At 43.1% G+C, this 18,721-nt stretch overlaps 1 protein-coding gene across 1 annotated transcript in view; it reads right to left on the reverse strand.

The window, feature by feature from the left end:
* LOC144133966 (uncharacterized) overlaps window positions 1–18,721 on the reverse strand; it is a 45,204-nt gene that overhangs the window by 14,282 nt on the left and 12,201 nt on the right. The gene's annotated exons all lie outside the window — the stretch shown is intronic.

The following is an 18,721-nucleotide window of genomic DNA, read 5'->3' on the forward strand; positions in this document are numbered from 1 at the left end:
ATTCCAATAAAGAATTCACCGTATCTTAGTTCAGTGATTGGACTTCAACCTAGGGGCTTAGTCTGCAAGGCCTTAAAAACACAAGGCGACCAGAAATAGGTATCTAGGCATGATAAAAACAACGCGCTGCCTTTCTATGAAATTGTATGAATTCCAAAATTATGCATGTGTTACAAGGGTAGACGTGCGGGTTAGTTGGTGGTTCATACTTGGTTTAAACAGCACCAAAGACGCGGAGCGGTGTGTGGGTCTTGTATGTCCTTTCTGCGTCCGCGTCTTTTGCGCTGTTTAAACCAAGTATTCGTGCGGGTTTTGTGCCAAACTGCGTAGGAACTGAAGGAGTTGCAGCGCCATTGACATTTTAGTTGATATGCTGCTATACTGTGAGGAAAAATGAAGCATTCTATATTTTTGAAAGAAACAATGAATAGTACATAAGCGGTGATTGGTCATTAACCTTTCCAGACCACGTTATGCACAAAATTCCGAATACACTCTCATTTGCTTCGTTGCTTTGTGAAAAGAATATTATAATCGCCGCCTACTGTGTGGCCCTAATTCTGGCAGTTAAGTAGCAAAAGAAAATGCATGATGCGGCGCAATTTCCAGGATGGATCAAATTCGGCGTCGTAGTGATTGCAACACTTCATCGGCGGGCGTTGAGTATATAGTGAATTTCCTGCGCCCTGTAAGCCCTAAAGTTGCAGTTTTTATTTCTTCAGAAGAAAGCACATCATATTCTAGCAGCGCCATGTTCTAGGAAATGAAATATACAGCGTTAATGGTTTAAGCTTCTATATCCATTAATGGTACATTAATAGTTTGAGCTTCTATATCCTAACCGAAATAGCGCACGAGGAAGAAAGCGGTTGTGGAGGGTAACTTGATAGAGATGAAAGCACGAAGCGCAGAGCTCAGGGCAATAGCACGGCCATAACGGTGAAATGTGACCCGCCCCCTATGTTGCCCCTAGTTCGAAACGCGTGACTCGAACAGAGGCTCATAGTAGGCGGCACTGCTATCTAGCTGCGAGCGCCACGAAGACTTGAATTCTGTCCTGTCCAGCCCTTGCAATCTGCGAGTCAGCGTCTGTACAAAAACTACCAACTGATCTGAGATTTCCCTTTATTTAGCGTCGTAATAGTCTAGTGAATTTTTCTTTGTCGAAGAGCAGATATACTAATGTCTAGCCACTACCTGCGTACTTGGTATTGGTAGCAATTGCGTAATAATGCTCATAAAAAGGCAGTAAACTGAACAGCCCGAATTAAAAGTGAGAATCTTAATGCGACTGCCATTTCTTCGTCCAGCCCTTACTACTTACAACGTAGAATGAGTAAAACTTCACGAAGAATGCGTTTGACACAAAGAAAGCTTGAACTTGTCAGACCAGTTTCGCTACTCACAAAGGCAGCACTTGATGGATAAAAACAACCGCCATGCTACAAATACATTTCAGTTACCTTTAATGTACGTTTCTCAGGAATCCTGTTATATAATACACCAGAAGTATCAGTACATGCATTGGTTTGATCGCAACGAGGAGCATCAATCGTAATGGTACTTAATGTCTCTGAATATAGACCACAGTAGTTTTTTGTGTATTGGTAAGGCAGGAGGAGGCGTGTATTTGGGGTAAATGGGTGCATTCTGGAAGTGTTCCACTCATGAAGTAAGCAGTTCAGGACGCGAAGTGTAAATTCAATAGATCAGATATTGTATTCAATGAACATTTGCATTCAAGCAGTGAAATTGCGGTTGGATGAAAATGGTTCATGCTCGAAAAACCCATCAATCATGCGTTATACTAGGTCATTTTAGACCCCAAACGTTAGGTATTTTGGAATACACATATATCTGAGGGACAAATGGAGCACTTATCACAGAGAAGAATGAATTGCTTACCTCCTCTTCTTTTACATAGCCGAGTCACGATATGTATGACAGCAGAAAAGGCTAGAAATATTTGTCATCTGCAGTGACATGCTGTTTTAGTCCAGAAGTTGGTAATGCATTTAAAAAAAGAAACAGCATGATGAAACACGCACACACAAAGAAACGACACACACGAGCCCTGAATAACAACTGAAATTTTATTCTGATGGAAAGACGCTTAAATAAAGGACATGAGAGGGTGGGTAACAGGGCTGCTGCAGCGGTAACCGGCACTAAGTGTGGTTGCGTCACAAGATGGCTAAAAATAGGAGCAAAAGAAAAATAAGCGATAAAGAGACGGTGTAAACAGCCGCCAAAAGGTGGTCAGGTAACAATAACAAATCAAGAACAATGAATAATTACCCAAAAAGTGCAGAATGCATTAAAACCACGAAGGACACAGAGGAGAATATACAGGTGAATACATAAAAAATGAAGCAGGTAAAAGCTTTAAAAACGTGCCCAAAAAGGGTAATTAAAATGTTAAAATATTGTTAGACGGTAGAGGATAAAAGAAGACAAAGGCAGTACCAACGAGGAATCAGTGATTTATTCAGCTACATGTGGCTCAAAAGAAACCTTAGGTGTTCGTGAAGTCACCCAGAAAATTCAGTTTTTTTTTTACAAGGAGAGGGGTAGAGTGATCACTCATTCTTCGCCGGCATAATAGATTTTGACGCTTCAACGACTTCCCTCGTCAACCTATCTCGTCCTCGGCCAATAGCGGTGCAGCGATTAAAGTCAGGGGTGCGGATTCTTGCAGGGCTGTTTTCTCTGATGCTGCTCTTCTTACAGTGCTTAGCCAGGTGCCCAGAAATTGCTATACTTTTAATGTTGTTTTGATGTTCTTGGAGACAGATACTGAAACACCTTCCCGTTTGACCGATATACCTCTTCTCACATAGCACTGGGACAGAGTAAATTATTCCTGAATCACAGGGGACATATTGGTCAGTGTGTCACTCTACACCCTCGGGTCTCCAGGGGGTTATTCACTTTGGAACACAGGACGGAAAGCTTGTTAGGAGCACAGCGCACAGCGCCGGCGTACCGTCGCGCAGTCGCACAGCGCCGGCGTGGAGTCGCACAGTGCGCCGGCGTGGATGCTTTCTTCACGGCTTCCAACAAACTTTACACTCTCTGTTCCAACGTGAATAACCCGCTGGAACCCCGAGGGTGTAGGGTGACACACACTGACCAATATGTTCTCTATGATTCAGGAATTATTTACCCTGTCCCAGTGCTATGCGAGAAGAGGTATATCGGTCAAACGGGAAGGTGTTTCAATATCTGTCTCCAGGAACATCAAAACAACGTTAAAAGTATAGCCATTTCTGGGCACCTGGCTAAGCACTATAAGAAGAGCAGCATCAGAGAAAAGAGCCCTGCAAGAATCCGCACCCCTGACTTTAATCGCTGAGAGAGAGAGAGAGACTTTTTAATGAAGAAACAGAGAATTTAGCCGGCGTTTCAATATCGCTGGCATGCTACTCTGCGTAGGGAGGGGAATTTGGGAGATAAGGACTGAAGGAGAGCAGCGTGGAAGAGGTGGAAAAAAAAACGAAGATAAAATGCAGCCATGAAATGGGTACTAAGGATGCAGTGGCGAGTATTGATGTAACCTACGGAATGATGGAGTGCATAGTCCGACGAATGGGCTGACGAAGTTCACTGCAAGAAGAATGCATGAAGGTAACCTGCAAGTGAATTTAGAGCTTATCGAGATGTCCAATGTCTTTTAAATATGTAAAAAGAAAGTTCATTGCAAGTCTCTGTTGCCTGAAGCAGGCTAAGGGGCCTAAAACTTTGTCCATTGCTAGGGGCACTGGGCAGAGCTTCTGCAAGCAATGTTCATATTACGCACGCTCGTTAGCATACGCAGGGCACTCAAGCAGGATATGTTCCACAGTTTCTATCGAAGCACAGTTGTCACAATGCGAACTGTTCATTTGTCCAAAACGGTATCGCAGACCATTTGTATATGCAGCATTCAGACGAAGTCGGTGATACAGTGTTTTGAGTTGTCGAGGAATTCTGGGTGAGAGTCTTCATCTAAGATGTGGGTCGATTGAGTGAAGAAATTGGTACTGATGTGCCGGCAAACTCCAAAGCCGATACGTTTCTTCGTATGCAAGACTTTTAGCCATTTGGGACGCATCAGATTTCGTGAGAAAACTTCGAATGTATCTCTGATGTTGATGGCCCTTACGGGCCGCTTCATCTGCTTTTTCATTAGCCATAATGCCACAGTGAGCAGGTACCCACTGAAATGTTATGCAGTGGCCTGCGGCAATAGCTAAATGATGGATATACCCAATGTCCATGGAAACTGGCTGGTGATTCGTTTTCTTCAGCAGGTTGGCCAGGATCTGCAGAGATGCTTTTGAATCGGTGAAGATAACCCAACGGCCGGCGGTTCGGCGCAAGATGTAAGAAACAGCTTCCTTAAAGCCGTGAAGCTCAGCTATTGTAGAGGAGGTCCTCCGCTGCAGCCGGTAAGAAAGGGCATGGCCTGTTGAGGGCACATAAAGGCCACAAGAAGACGTTTCTTTAGTAGTTGAACCATCGGTGAAGATATGGGTGTGCTGCGTATATTCTTCGATTAAGTAGGCGAGAGTAGCTTGCAGAAGTGCTGCCTGTGGCATGCGGCTCTTTGCATTCACACCTGGAACAGACTTCTTCACCTTAAGAGGAGAGAGTGTCCATGGAGGAAAGGCCAGAGGTAGTAGTTTCTGAGGCTGATTAATAGTAGGAAGGGGCAGGAGCTGCACTGCCTGGCCAAAGCTAGAGTTGCTGTGAGTTAGGTGGACACGGTGTAGGAAGTGCTTCTTCCCTTGCAGGACATGGCGGAGATGGGTACGCATAGTTTCCTGGGCGGCAATTACCTGAAGTGGGAGACATCCTGCCTCCGCTGCACCGCTATTGGCCGAGAACGAAATAGCTTGATGAGGGAAATCGTTGAAGCGTCAAAATCTTTTATGCCGGTGGAGAATGCGTGAGCACTCTACCCCTCTCCTTGTCAAAAAAGAGCTGAATTTGTCTGAGTGACTTGAAGAACACCTAGGGTTTCTTTTGAACCACATGCAGTTGAATAATTCACTAATTCCTCTTTGGTACTGCCTTTGTCTTGTTTTATCCTCCGCAGCGTCTTACAAGATTTTCACGCTTTTAATCACTCCTTTTTGGGCACGTTTTTAAAGCTTTTACTCTCTTCATTTTTTATGTATTCACTTTTATTCACTTTTCTCAGTGTCTTTTATTTTTTTAGTGCATTCCCGCCGCTTTGGGCAATTTTTTATTACTTTAGTTTCTGTTATTTTTACCTGACCACCTTTTCGCGGCTCTTTACACCGTCTTTTTATCGCGTATTTTTCTTTTGTTCTTGTTTTTTGCCATCCTGTGAGGCGACCACACTGATTGCCGGTTATCGCTGCAGCAGCCCTGTTACCCAACCCTTCATGTCCTGTATTTAAGTGTCTTTCCATCAGAATAAAATTTCAGCTGTGAGTCAGCGCTCGTGTGTGTCGTTTCTGCGTGTGTCCGTGTTTCGTCGCAATGTTTCTTCTTTTAACTGTATTAGTCGTAACTCTGACTGCCTAATCTCGGTAACAAAAACACCCTTTTCTCATTACTATACTGTGATGTTTTACATAGTTAGGCGTCAATGGCAGCTGTTTTCATTTCAAAATAGCTTCACTGTATTCAGAACTCAGCCTTCTTTATGCAATAATGCGGTGTGTTTGTGGCATTGTTTAGCTATCTTGAGTCATATCTTTTTACACAGCTGAATCCTTACTGCCATCAATTTCTGGGTGGACAATTCAATGCCACAAAACTGTAATCTTCGCCTTCTCTCGTGCACACCGAACGCCCAAGTATTCTTCAAAGGTTTTCAGGACACTTCAGGCATAATTTAAAGCAGGTTTTCTAGCTTTTTAATTTTCCTCTTCGGTGACAATAAGTTGCCCTATCTCTGTTGCTACTAATGACCTAGTTTTTAGTGCGAAAGCAATACTTGACTGTCATACTTTAAGAACGCGATATTTTTCTAAAACATCTCATAAAAATCAAGAAATAAAATAAACGTTGCCGCAACTGGGTTTCGAACCCACGGCCGCGCCGTCAGATGAGCTTTGCTGGCCACTGCCCGAGAGCACTATATGCTATTGCTGCAGCCGATAACGCGTTGGGTTAAACTGCTATACACTCTCGTGCGTGCGTTGCACATCGTCGTCTTGAGCAACTTCTATCCGTGCGACGAAAAGCACGATTAGCCTCCTACCACGCAAAAACCTTCCGGCCGATGTGAACCCTCTGAGACGGATACAAAAGGAAATGAAATTCAGCAGAATGGAAATTTGTGCTGCCTGAAGCGTTTTATGATGAAAATTGCGGCGCAGACAAAACGAAGGCACAGGGAAGTAAGGAAGGAAGGAAGGCCTCAGACGTTGCTGGCACATACCCACTACGGGGGAGGGGCCAAGACACAGGCGGTTAATTACTGGATACAGGAAAGTTTTGACGGGAAAAGCAGTGGCAATAGTATGTAGTCTGATAGATTGAAAAAGGGAAAGAAAGGGGTCCTGTTAACTTGGAGATTGAATACGGGACAATTGCTTAATGTGCATAATAGTACACAATGCCTGTAATGTTGCAATGTCGTACTGACTGAGAGCGGGAAAGAGAACTTAGAATGGGAGTCGCTGCGTTTCTTGAAGAAAATTTTGCACAGCAGAGCGCACACTCCTGTCGCTTCGTCCAAGCAAAGAAGCGCCAATGGAAAGAACAACCGCGGAAGACACAGGCAAGCCCAGTTGATGAAATGGAATTTGCAAAAGACGCTTACTCAAATCAGAAAAGCGGCGGCAGAACAGCAGGAATTTATCTATTGTCTCAGGTTCGGCACAAAAAGGACACAGTGGGGAAGCTGCCAGGCCAGATCTGTGAAGGTAGAAATTTAGAAGGGGAACCCGGCAACGCAAGCACGTGAAAGAGACCTCTAGTCTGCGTGAGCGCCAGTCTTTGCTACTCCAAGGATGCAGAAGATGCTGATATTCGGGAGATGATGTAAGAGCCGAGGCAGCAAATTTCTGAAATATTGTGTAGCTGCGAAACCTCACCGCAGCTGTATATGCACACGATGGCAGGACAGCAACAATTGGGCCGCTGAGAGAAGCTCTTGCTAAGGAATCTGCAACCTCATTTAAGTGAAAGCCCATCTGACCTGGTACCCAAAGCAACCTTACCGAATTTAGATGGAGCGGAATCAGGAAATTAAAGAGGCGTAATGGCCGAGAGTCAGTGGGTGAAGATAAGGAAGAGCAAATGGACAGAGAGTCTGTCATAACCACGACCTTGGAAACGGTAGATTCTAATTTTCGTAATGCCAAGATTACTGCTAATAATTCAGCCAGAAAAATTGGAGCGAAGTTAGGAAGACGGAGAGAAAAAGACCAATCCAGTGATGGTGAAAAAATTCTCACACCTGCCTTTTCGCGATCCTGCGAGGCATCGGTAGCAATAAGAACATGAGAGGCAAAGGACCTTAGGTGGTCCTGCAATAGACCCTAAAGAAGCGGGAAGGGCTGCAGCTTTGCATTCGATGGGAAAATGTCATCGAATTCAATCTGGACAGATGAGGAGTTGTTATATATTTGGCGGACATCTGTGAAATGAATATTTATGCGATCAAGGAGGGACTGCACGTAACATATCTGCGGGGTATGAAATCGAGACCAGGCAGCACTAATAAAGGCGGAAGGTTGACTAAGAATTATTATACTGGAAGCGTGAAGAGGTGAGTCGCACAATTTTAAAAATGTTTGAACTGTTAAAAGGCGAAACCTAGCTGATAACGAAGGCATTCGCGCCTCTAGGTGCAGAACAGCATTGGCGACATAATTTGGAAGCCACAGACAAAGGCGCAACGCCTCACGCTTTAAAAGCACAAGAGGGCAAAGTTTATAGGCAGGAGCTCCTGAGAATAAAACACACCCGAACTCCAAAATTGGGCGGACGTACATTTTATAAATCATCAGAAGCGCATGCCTTCTCATGCCTGACCTAGCACTACAAAGCCTGCGCAGGATGCCAATGGCCCGAACTCCTTTTGCAGAAACTTGCTCAATGTGTGGCCGCCAGGAGAGAGTAGAGTCGTATATCACACCGAGATACTTCACCGTCTGAACTTGAGGTATTATGTTATTTCTATAGACCAGGCAGATATTTACAGGAACAGAAACTGGAAATACTATCAATGCGCATTTCTTCACATTAAGGGACAGATGAATTCTTGCTAGCCAGTTGTCAAGAACATTAGGGTAATTTTGCAGGGTTCGTTAAAGAGTGTGAATGTCACCTGCTGATGCAAAAAATGCAATATCGTCGGCGTACACATAAGTTTTCACATTTTGAATGCATGGAATTGAGCTTAGAAAAATGTTAAAAAGCACAGGTGAGAGAACTGATCCTTGCGGAACACCTCTTTTCTGTGGAAATCTCCTTGAGGAAACACCATTTTGGCAGCAGTAAAATTCTCTATTTTCCAAAAAAAACAGCAATCCAGGCTACAAAATAGCTTGGGAAGTTGAGTTCCTGTAATCTTAGTAATAGAGTCGAGTGCTCCACGCTGTCGTATGCTTTACTGACATCCAAGGTGACAAGCGCAGCAAACTTTTTTCTATTGCGAGCTAATTTAATACGACTCTCAAGGTCAGTATGAGCACACCGAATTGAACAACCCGGCCTGAAACCAATTTGACATGGATTCAATACAGCATTTTCTAAAATGAATGACATGACACGGCTGAGAAGGACCCTTTCCACCAGTTTCACTAGGTTCGATGTTAACGAAATAGGGCGTATATTGTCTAAAGTTAAGCCCTCCCTTTGCTTTTTAAGCAATGGAACTATTTCAGCAAGACGCCACTCATGCGGTATCTAAGGACCTTTAATAGAATAATTAATTAGAGTCAACAGGGCTGCAGGAGATTCATTGAACAAAATTTTGATCATAGATGAAGGCACCCCGCCGCGGTGGCTCAGTGGTTAGGGCGCTCGACTACTGATCTGGAGTTCCCGGGTTCGAACCCGACCGCGGCGGCTGCGTTTTCATGGAGGAAAAACGCTAAGGCGCCCGTGTGCTGTGCGATGTCAGTGCACGTTAAAGATCCCCAGGTGGTCGAAATTATTCCGGAGCCCTCCACTACGGTACCTATTCTTCCTTTGTTCTTTCACTCCCTCCTTTATCCCTTCCCTTACGGCGCGGTTCAGGTGTCCAACGATATATGAGACAGATACTGCGCCATTTCCTTTCCCCAAAAACCAGTTATTATTAAGATGAAGGCACCTTATCGGGGCCAGGAGCCGCTGGGGATAAGCACAGAACAATCTGCGACAGCTCAGGCATAGAGACCTCAGTGAAATCACTTGAGGTGCATGTGAATATAGTAGGAGAAGGTAAAGCAGATGTAAAGTTAGCTCTAGGCCACACGCAATATCCTCTAAGGCCTTTGCGATTTCAGCAGGGGACTGAACGAGGGATTCAATGTTGGCAGCCGGAGGAATCACCTTGTTGCGCCTCATGAAATTAAACAAAGCTCGTTTACTTCCTGATTGGGGAAGGAAATCATAATGATTTGTATTATACTCCTCCTTTGCACGGGCTACAGTGCGCTTAAATGTTGCTGCAATATACTTATAATCCAGCCAATTTTTTGGGCATTGATTGATGAGAAGTTTCTTCCAAGCTGCTTTGCGTCGTCTATATGCACGCGTGAACTCAGCATTCCACCATTTGTTCGCGATTGCACCCTTTGTTCTCTTAACCAAAAATTCAGACTTTTGCCTTGCATGGTCCAGTACTGAACATAGATGTGCAGCCTTGCTTTCGGCACTTCTCTGAGCGCGAGTGTCTGAAGTGATTTGGAGGGCTGATTATAGCGTGTCTTTAAAGCAATTGTAATTTATTAACGTGCGCTTATGTCGCTCAGGAAGAGTTAATTTAGACGCAAACTTGAAACTAATCGGTAGATGATCACTGTTTGTTGTACAGTCAACAGGCGCCCAAGACATAACAGAGACTCCTGGGGAGGAAAAAGTTAAATCCAAGGCAGAGCGGCATTGATTGCGAACGAACGTAGGCAATCCGGAATTGTTGCAGATCAAGTTGTTGCCAGAAACCCAATCAAATAGTCTAGAACCAAAGCTGTCTGTTTTAAACCCCCAAGTCACATGGTGCGAATTGAATTCGCCAAGTAATAGGACCTGAGATCGGCTACTAGACATGAGTGAGTCAAGGGGCCGAGTGTCACGCACACCAGACGGGAAATATGCATTAGCTACCGTAAAGAGCTGTTGACCTGGGAAACAGAGGTCAACTGCAAGGATTTCACATTCATTGTCCGCATATTGAAAAGAAATTCATGCCCTGTGGCAAAACATTGTAGATATGAGCACTAACAACCCTCCCCCTCGTGATGATCGGTCAAGCCGGAACGGATGGTAATCCTTGAGATGATAATTGAAATTTGAAGTTAGCCATGTTTCCTGTAAAGCAACTAAATCTGGTAGAAGCTGATTGCATAGGCAATTTAAATCTGTTGAAGCTGAGAATATAGATCGACAATTCCACTGGAGTACACTTAAGAACCCTATCTTGACGGAAGTGCCGCAGCCGCGACTGCCTTTTCTAGAATCCTGGTCTTAGCGTTTTGACTTGCGTTACTTTTCTTTGTCTTTGACTGGGGGCAAGATGGACCTGCAATATTCAGAGGAGACCCACTTCGTTTCTGGGCGCAGAGATCAGACTCCATATCCATACAATCCATAGAGGATGCGTCCATAACGCTATTCGAAGGAGAGGCCTGAGAGGTCTTTTGTTGCTCACATTGTTTTTGGCCCTGTGGAGCGGAATCGATTACTACAGAAGGAGGGGTAGCTTCCGAAGCCAAAGAAGACAAGAGCGGAGCGGTGGACGCCTGCAGAAGATTGGTCATCTGAGCAGCTATGACCTGCGAAATGCACGTGGACACGGTTTCCATAATGCGATCCATTGCATTTGCCACAGCTTCCTCAACTGCCGCTGTAATAGCCTGGGGCCAACTAGAATCCATTATGGGTGGGAATTTGGCGGCCACACTAGAGTAGGCTGAGGCTCTCTCCTTGACTGCGGCAAAAGCCTCTCTCCGCGTGCATCTGCGCTTGTCTATAAGCTCGAGCACCTGAACTTCTTGTGCTCGTGCAGGACAGTCAGGCGAATCAGCAGGGTGAGCCCCGCTACACAAACAACATTTCTCTTGCTGTTGAGGACATTTCTCTCTGCAATGACGTTCCCGACAGGCACAGCAGCGTAAGGCCGATTTGCAGGCTTTGCCGCTGTGGCCAAATCGCCAGCAGTTTTGACACTGAAGGGGCCGAGAGTTAAAGGCATCTACTCGAAAAACCAATGGCCACACCTTAATCTCTGACGAGCAAAATATTCCTGCAAATGTGGCAATGACGGAGTCCGAAGGAATTTTTACTCCGTCAACCATCCTGCTGCATCGATGGACAGCAATCACACCCGTAGGCGAGAGGTTCTCAAGCGTTTCCGCAGGGCTCCATCGAGAGTCGATCCCTCAGACCAAGCCCTTGGAACATGCTAGATGAGGCGGAATGAATGCGCTCACCGGGTGGCTGGCGAAGGTCGTACACTTTAGAAGATCTTCAATACAGTCTTTATCCGGCGACCTGCACAAAATACCACCCTTGCCGAACTGCCGGACATCGGTAATGTGCATAAAGTGCTTTGATGTGGACTGAAGGGCCGCCTGCACTGCCTCCGGGTTGTTCAGTCGGATAGCACCTCCATCGGAAGGCACCAATGCGACTGGAATGCTTGAAACACCGCTGCGGAAAAAGATCAATTGGGAGCTGGTCTTTTGGAAGAGATGCCGACCAAGGGGAATACCCCTGGCCAGGAGAAGAAGTAGACATTAAGCTCTCGTCCCGCACCCAATCACCCCAGAACAGGAGCAAACAGGCACAGACAAAAAGAAGGAGAAATTTAGCAAGCTAACGCAACACCGCCAGGTACTTAGCCACTGCCCCGCAGCCTGGGCAGCTCAGCCACGTCAACAGAACAGCGACCAGCGAACAGCGCAGCGAAGACTCAGAAGAAGGGAGAAGACAACAGAACGAACGCCTTCCCTGTTGTCTTCTTTCGGTGTGTCCGTTTGCTTCGCGCCCCCATCTTCATCACGAAAATAAACGCGCATAACTGGGTCCCGCTGGTAACTGGAGACATCATTCGCGGTTTGAGCTACGTAGCGGTAATCTCACAGGGATGTGCGCTGCATGCGTTGGCAGAAACGCGGCACTGGAGAAAAACGAGTTAGAATTTACAATGTCGTGGAAATGTGGCAACTTAACAATAGCCCTTCGGCATAATTTGCGTATGTTTTGAATATCGTTGAGAGTGTAAGCCTCAGTTTTATGTCGATCAGACGAGTAACGTGGTTTGGTTTCCAAAACGATCCTGACTAGCCCCGGGGCGACTCTGTCCGCTCCGAGATAGCGCGCCTGGGCCTTTGCAGCAGCAACACATGGCGGTAGTGTCCACCTACAAGTCCTGATTCACACAATATTTTGAGCTTAGATATGCTAATCTGTCGTGGATCTTATACATAGTACAATTTTTCCCGTCTTAGTGCTAATTTTTCGATATCTAATAAATCGCTGAGCTAACAAAGTAAACTTTTACCTCCAACAAAACAATCATTATACTATCCGCGGTGCCCGATTCTATGTGTAACGCTATGTGCTTAGCGTGCCATCATTTATTCACGAGCTTAACATCGCAGTTTTTACGGAAGCTCAACCAATCTGGAGACATTACAAGGCTAAGAAGTCATCCACAAATACAGATACTCATGCATATATTTTTTTCATGTCAAAAGTCTTCGAAAAATTTTGAATGTTAGAATATTGCAAGCTACTGTTATGGAAATATTGAATTCAATGGTCCAGTTTTGGAAGCGTAGCAAAATATTCATTTTTAACGTTTCTACATTGCACGCTTTGAGCAGTTAAGCCTGCCATAAAAAAAATCAATGCGGAAAGTGTTTGACGATGGAAAGAACGTAATATCAGAAAAATACAATCCTACTCGCGGGAGATCTGCGGATATATTGATTGTTGTAGTGAAATCTTATAATATATGAAAAAAATGCTTTCCTATAATTCTTAATGTTTAAAAATGCTTTTCTCCAGTATTGTTGGCTATGGCGCGCTCAAAAGCAACAAGAAATAATTCAAACGTTTTGATTATTTTGTAACGCTCGCATACTAACAGATATTCGCCATTCAACGAGACATGCGAAAAAACCACCATTCCCCAAGATATGATGGAAAGAAGACAATAATATGGTTGGTGACTATCGTTAAAGAGAAACATTAAAGAAAAGCTGTCTGGTAAACTAAGGAGGAATATTCGATCTTGGTTTCGTACCGAAGCGCATCGCAAATATACCCCAAAGGACTGCTGAACTCAAAACATTTGGAAGATATCGTTCTGGATAAAATAATTCCGAACTTAATATGTGCAGTGCGGGCAAGTAATTTCTAATGAATAGATTTACATCCGATTTCTGTTTGAAATAATTTTAGGTCAGAGTTAAAGTTTTTCCTAATTTTGCGATGAATAGCATTGGTGTTTCAATAAAAAAATAATGCTTAAACAGTTCCCTTAACGTTGCAGATTTCCTGACAATTGCAAACGATGCAATGAACCTTGACTCCTTTAGATTGGCGAAGTGCAAGAAGCTGGTCGTCGTTGTAAAGGGATTGAACAACTACTGAATACCTGTTATTTTGCGTTTATTGTAAGACCTTAAAAAATCCAGCAGCCTTCTAAGATACTAATAATTCCTTTCACTTTACATTCCTCGCCGATATTCGTGTCTTGCAAAATATATTGTTCAGCATTTCGAGTGACCATCTTACTTTAATTGTAAGTGCTTCCAAATCAGATTATGCATGTCTTATAGAGTTTTGCCCAGCATATTAAAATGCGTATTAGAGTGGTGCATTGTAAATGGTGTAATATAACATAAAGTGTAATATTAAAAGGACTGAAGATACATTTCTCTGATTCAAAAACGAGACACAGTAGGACAACTGGAATTTGAGAGAAAAGTGTAGAAAACGTGCAATATGTTTTCAAAAAGGAAAAGTTGATTGCTACCATTGGAATATTTGCCATCAGAAATTGGCGGATTATACTCCCTTAAAGACCTGTACTTCGTACAATGGCGTTACAGCGCACCTTTTTTGGTGAATAAAGGTGTGTAAAAGTTTTCGTTACTAAAAAAAATGTTGACGTCTACTATGTGCTTCTGCTGAAAAACCGCATCAATCAACATCTTTCATGCTAAGGAATATTGATTCTAACGTTTTTTCTGCGTTTTCGCTTGCCCTGTAGACATGACCGGATTAAGAAACGCTTTTAATTAGAATAGTCTCAAAACAGCCAGAAAGCCTCGCGCCTGTTGCTCAATAAGTCAGCCGGTTAGGGCAGAGTAGTGGGAGTGAGGCTCTGGGACTGTGTTGAGACTGCATTCAAAATGAGAGCATTCCGTGATCAAGCCGAAGAATATCTTTATTCAATAATGAAGTTTCCTAACACAAATTATGTTTTAAATATAGGATTTCATTACACAACATTGAACCAATGCAATCTCTTTTCTTCATATCTGCTTAAAACCGGCCAAAATTTAAACCTCAACGTTAGCAATTCATACATAGAAGCCTCACATCAGGCGCATCGCAAGGAAGTATTCTTGGATCTCTCTTATTTGATGTTGATACCAATGTTATTTTTTTCCTTCATGTCACTATTTCATGGGTCGGTTATGCGGGTGATACTATTAAGGTTTTCAGAGTAGCAAATGCTCATGCTTTAATTTGCTCTGCAAATCCCGCATTGTCATTGGCTAGAAACTGCTCGCAATGTAATCATCTTGTTTTGAATAGTAAAAAAATTCAGACTATTCTTTTTCACACTCAGATCACAAACCTAAATCACGAAGATAAAATACGTTCAGCTGGGCAGGAAGTACAATTATGAAACAAAGTATGATAATTTGCGTAACAGTTTCGGAAAATCCTACATGAAAGAAACATATTGAACACATCCGCAATAAAATTACTGCGGCTTGCGGAATACTAAACGCATTGTAACCTGCTAACAAGAGTAAACACCCAATTCATAACGGTATGTTTCTGCGAGCACGAAACTACTGCCATTGAATTTCGTGAAATTGATCAACACTCAAAAAGTCCGTACGAAGCGTGCACTACGTGAAATTGCTGGTATTTCATGCCATGCGCATACTTCTCATTACTTCTTTCACTGCAAAATTCTTTCATGGTGAATATCTACATTTTCCGCCTCACAAGTGGATGCCGCTCTTTCGTTTTATTTATTTATTATTTATTTATTTCAGAACGCTGCAGGCCACTGCTTGACCGAAGCAGGAATGAAATTACAATGTTACATAAGCAAAAAAATAAAATTGTACAGTATTAGCAGCACACAAATACCAAAAGAATAAACCATAGGAATAAAACCAAAAGAATAAAATTATACAATATTAGCAGCACACGGATAAAAAACATACATATAAAGAATTTTAGCAGGTAAGAAGACGATCAAAATCATCAAAAAATTTTGTGAGGAAAAAACAGATGCCGGTAACGAATTCTAATCTTGCACTGTTCTGGGGAAAAAACTCTATTTAAGACTTAGTTTTGGCGAAAAGGGGAGCACGTGAACTCTCAAGAACACCCTGAGTCCTTCTCACTAGAGGATGCGTAATGCACTTTGGAAGCTTGAGTTTATTTTTTCCTTTTAAACTTTTAAGCAAGATCATATCACTCTATTAATCTTCCGTCGGTTTTCTAGTGTATGAATGTTGTTTGAGATCATTAACTGCGAGGAAGGCTATTCCCTTTTGTATTTTCTGTACATAATCCTAACCGCTTTTCTATTCACTTTTTCAAGGATCATTGTCTTTTTTCGTGTATGGGTCCCACAGTACTGAGACGTATTCAAGTAATGACCGCACACAAGTTTCATAAGTCAATGTTTTTAGATGTGCTGGGGCAGTTTTAGCTTTCTTCGCAAAACCCATAGCTTTCGTAATGCAGCTGTAGAAATATTAGTAATGTGTGCAGGCCATTTTAACTTATTTTCATGTTTGCACCTAAATATTTATATTTATCAACTTCCAAATTCATATTGCCTCGAAGTAGGTGATGAAACAAACTGGGAGTCGTTTTCTAGTTATAGGCGAGAGAACAGTTTTTTCACTATTAGGTTCCACAGCCTATTTCAGACACCATTCTTCAATTGCAAAAACTGCTTTTTGGACACAGCGGTGGTCATGTTCGGATGAAATTTGTTTAAACACAACACAGACGTCTGCGATAAACTAAAAAGAGACATCTTCTTTAACAATCGCATCTAAATCATTGGCATATATTAAAAGAACAATGGTCCAAGCACACTTTCCTGGGGAACTCCTGAGTGCACACTCACAACACTAGAAGCGGTCTTATTAATTTCCACATATTGCCGTCTGTCTGTAAGGTAGGCCTGATTCCTTCGAATGATAAAAAAGGCACGCCCATACATTCCATCTTATAGAGAAGTTTGCAGTGTGGCACCCTATAAAAGGCCTTGCTGAAATCAAAGAATACCACATCCGTTTGCCCTGACATATCAGGAACCCGCGCAAATTCGTTCACCGACAAAACAGTCTGAATAACTGTGGATAACCCCTGCCTAAACCCGTGCTGATTATCAGACGAAAGATTATGATCACTCAAGAACTTTCGCAGGTAGCCGGCTACAATATGCTCCGACGTCTTGCATCAACTGTGTGTTATGAAAACAGGCCTATAATTTGAAACTGACAATCGATCACCTTTTTTATTTACGGAAACCACGCGTGCTATTTTCCAATCCGAAGGAATTTTTTCCACTTGCTAATGGCAGTTTAATGATGTCTTTGAGGCAACCTGCTATTTGTTCTGCATATCACCTCAAAAATACATTCGGAAGACCATCGGGTCCAACGGACTTTTTAGTATGGTAGAACGTTGGGCCAGATAATGTAGCGAAATAATTAAAAACCTTGCGCAGAATAACACAGGATGGGAGAGAGAAGTGTTTCTCCCTCCCGTCCTGTGTTATTCTGCGCAGACTTTTTGGTGTCCAGTTTCGAGTGAATTGCCTCGACACCCTAACGAGCTAATTCAATGCTATCCTCTGGTGCAGCCGTTGCTTTTATTTCATATTTATTTAATTCTGAAAACACCTCATAGAAATACTGATTAAAATTCTCAGCTATTTCGGCAGCTTCCGTGATAATCGTGTCGCTAACTCTTTTTTTATATGCCGCCAAAATTTCTGTCATCAGTGTTTAGAAACTCTGCTAAAGTGTGCAAAAATTTAGTCCTGACGCAGCTCACTTTAGATAATAGGTCATGTTTGATTTCTTTAAACAGTGGCGTTGACGTCCCCTGCTTCTTACGATATATCTTAAGTCTACGCTTAAAGTGCATAATTTCACGACAAATTCATAGAAGTTTCTGCCTTTTAAATATTTTTCTGGCTGGAGCGTAGCCTGTAATAAAGTCTTCGTGGAATATATAAGCGTTGGACCGCGCACTTACATGTACAACACACGCCGATATGACGTATGGGTTGGAAGTCACAGTCCTAAAGAGTATGGTCGCAAGCCTATTTCATATCACAGTTCTGTTCTTCTAGATAACCTTGTGCTCGGCGATACCTCCCCGAAAGAGATGCCAACACTAGCAATTCATACCTATTTCCTCATGACCAATACCACGGTTTTTGACAATTTTTGAATATATATATATTTGTAATTTCTCGTGTTCTTCATACCTATGTTATCACATTGCTTACTTTCATTTGTCATGCAATGCTATTCATTTCTAATGATTTTAAAAGGTTAAGGCTCTGGTTTTAAACTGAACTGTGTTAAACAAGATGATTTTAAACGTGTATATGCCTGAAAGTGCATGCGTTTTGGTCGACAAGTTTCGGTCTGAACGGCGCTAAGTTTAGTGTGCTAACTGATAGTGTAAAAATTGAGCATCGTATGCTGTCATTGCTATATTAAAGAATTTACTATAACTGCTGGCTGAACTTGGCATACAGAGGGGCCGGGAATCGTCTAGGCGTAATTAAGCGGCTTTTACTCGTCATCCCGATGAGAGAAAACAAAGTTTGATTTCCTGTGATTGGGTTTGGTTTGGGTTATGAGGTGTAGCGTCCCAAAGTTGCTCAAGCTATGAGGTACGCCGTAGGGGAGGGCTCCGGATAATATCAACTACGTGGATTTTTTTTAACGTGCTCTGACATAGCACAGCACACGGCATTCCGCCTCCATAGAGATGCGACCGCTGCGGCCAGGATCGAACCCGCGTCTTTCGGGCCAGCAGCTGACCACCACAAACACTGGGCAACCGCGACGGTTTCATTTGATTTGGGCAGAATATAAATAATTTATTATATCAAGATGTTATGCCACAACCGCAGAACCCTATCATGGCTGTCAAAGTCGAAAAAAGGGGCGCCGCTCTTTCTGCGACATTTTGCCGCGCTAAGAACAAATAAAAAAATTCTGATATTAATCACCTTTTTTAATGCAAGCAAATGCTGTTGGCGGTACAAAGATTCCGTGTTCTTCAGAGCTTGGATTTTCGAACACATGCG

This window comes from Amblyomma americanum, chromosome 5, assembly GCF_052857255.1.
Source record: "Amblyomma americanum isolate KBUSLIRL-KWMA chromosome 5, ASM5285725v1, whole genome shotgun sequence".
NCBI classification, from domain to species: Eukaryota; Metazoa; Arthropoda; class Arachnida; order Ixodida; family Ixodidae; genus Amblyomma; species Amblyomma americanum.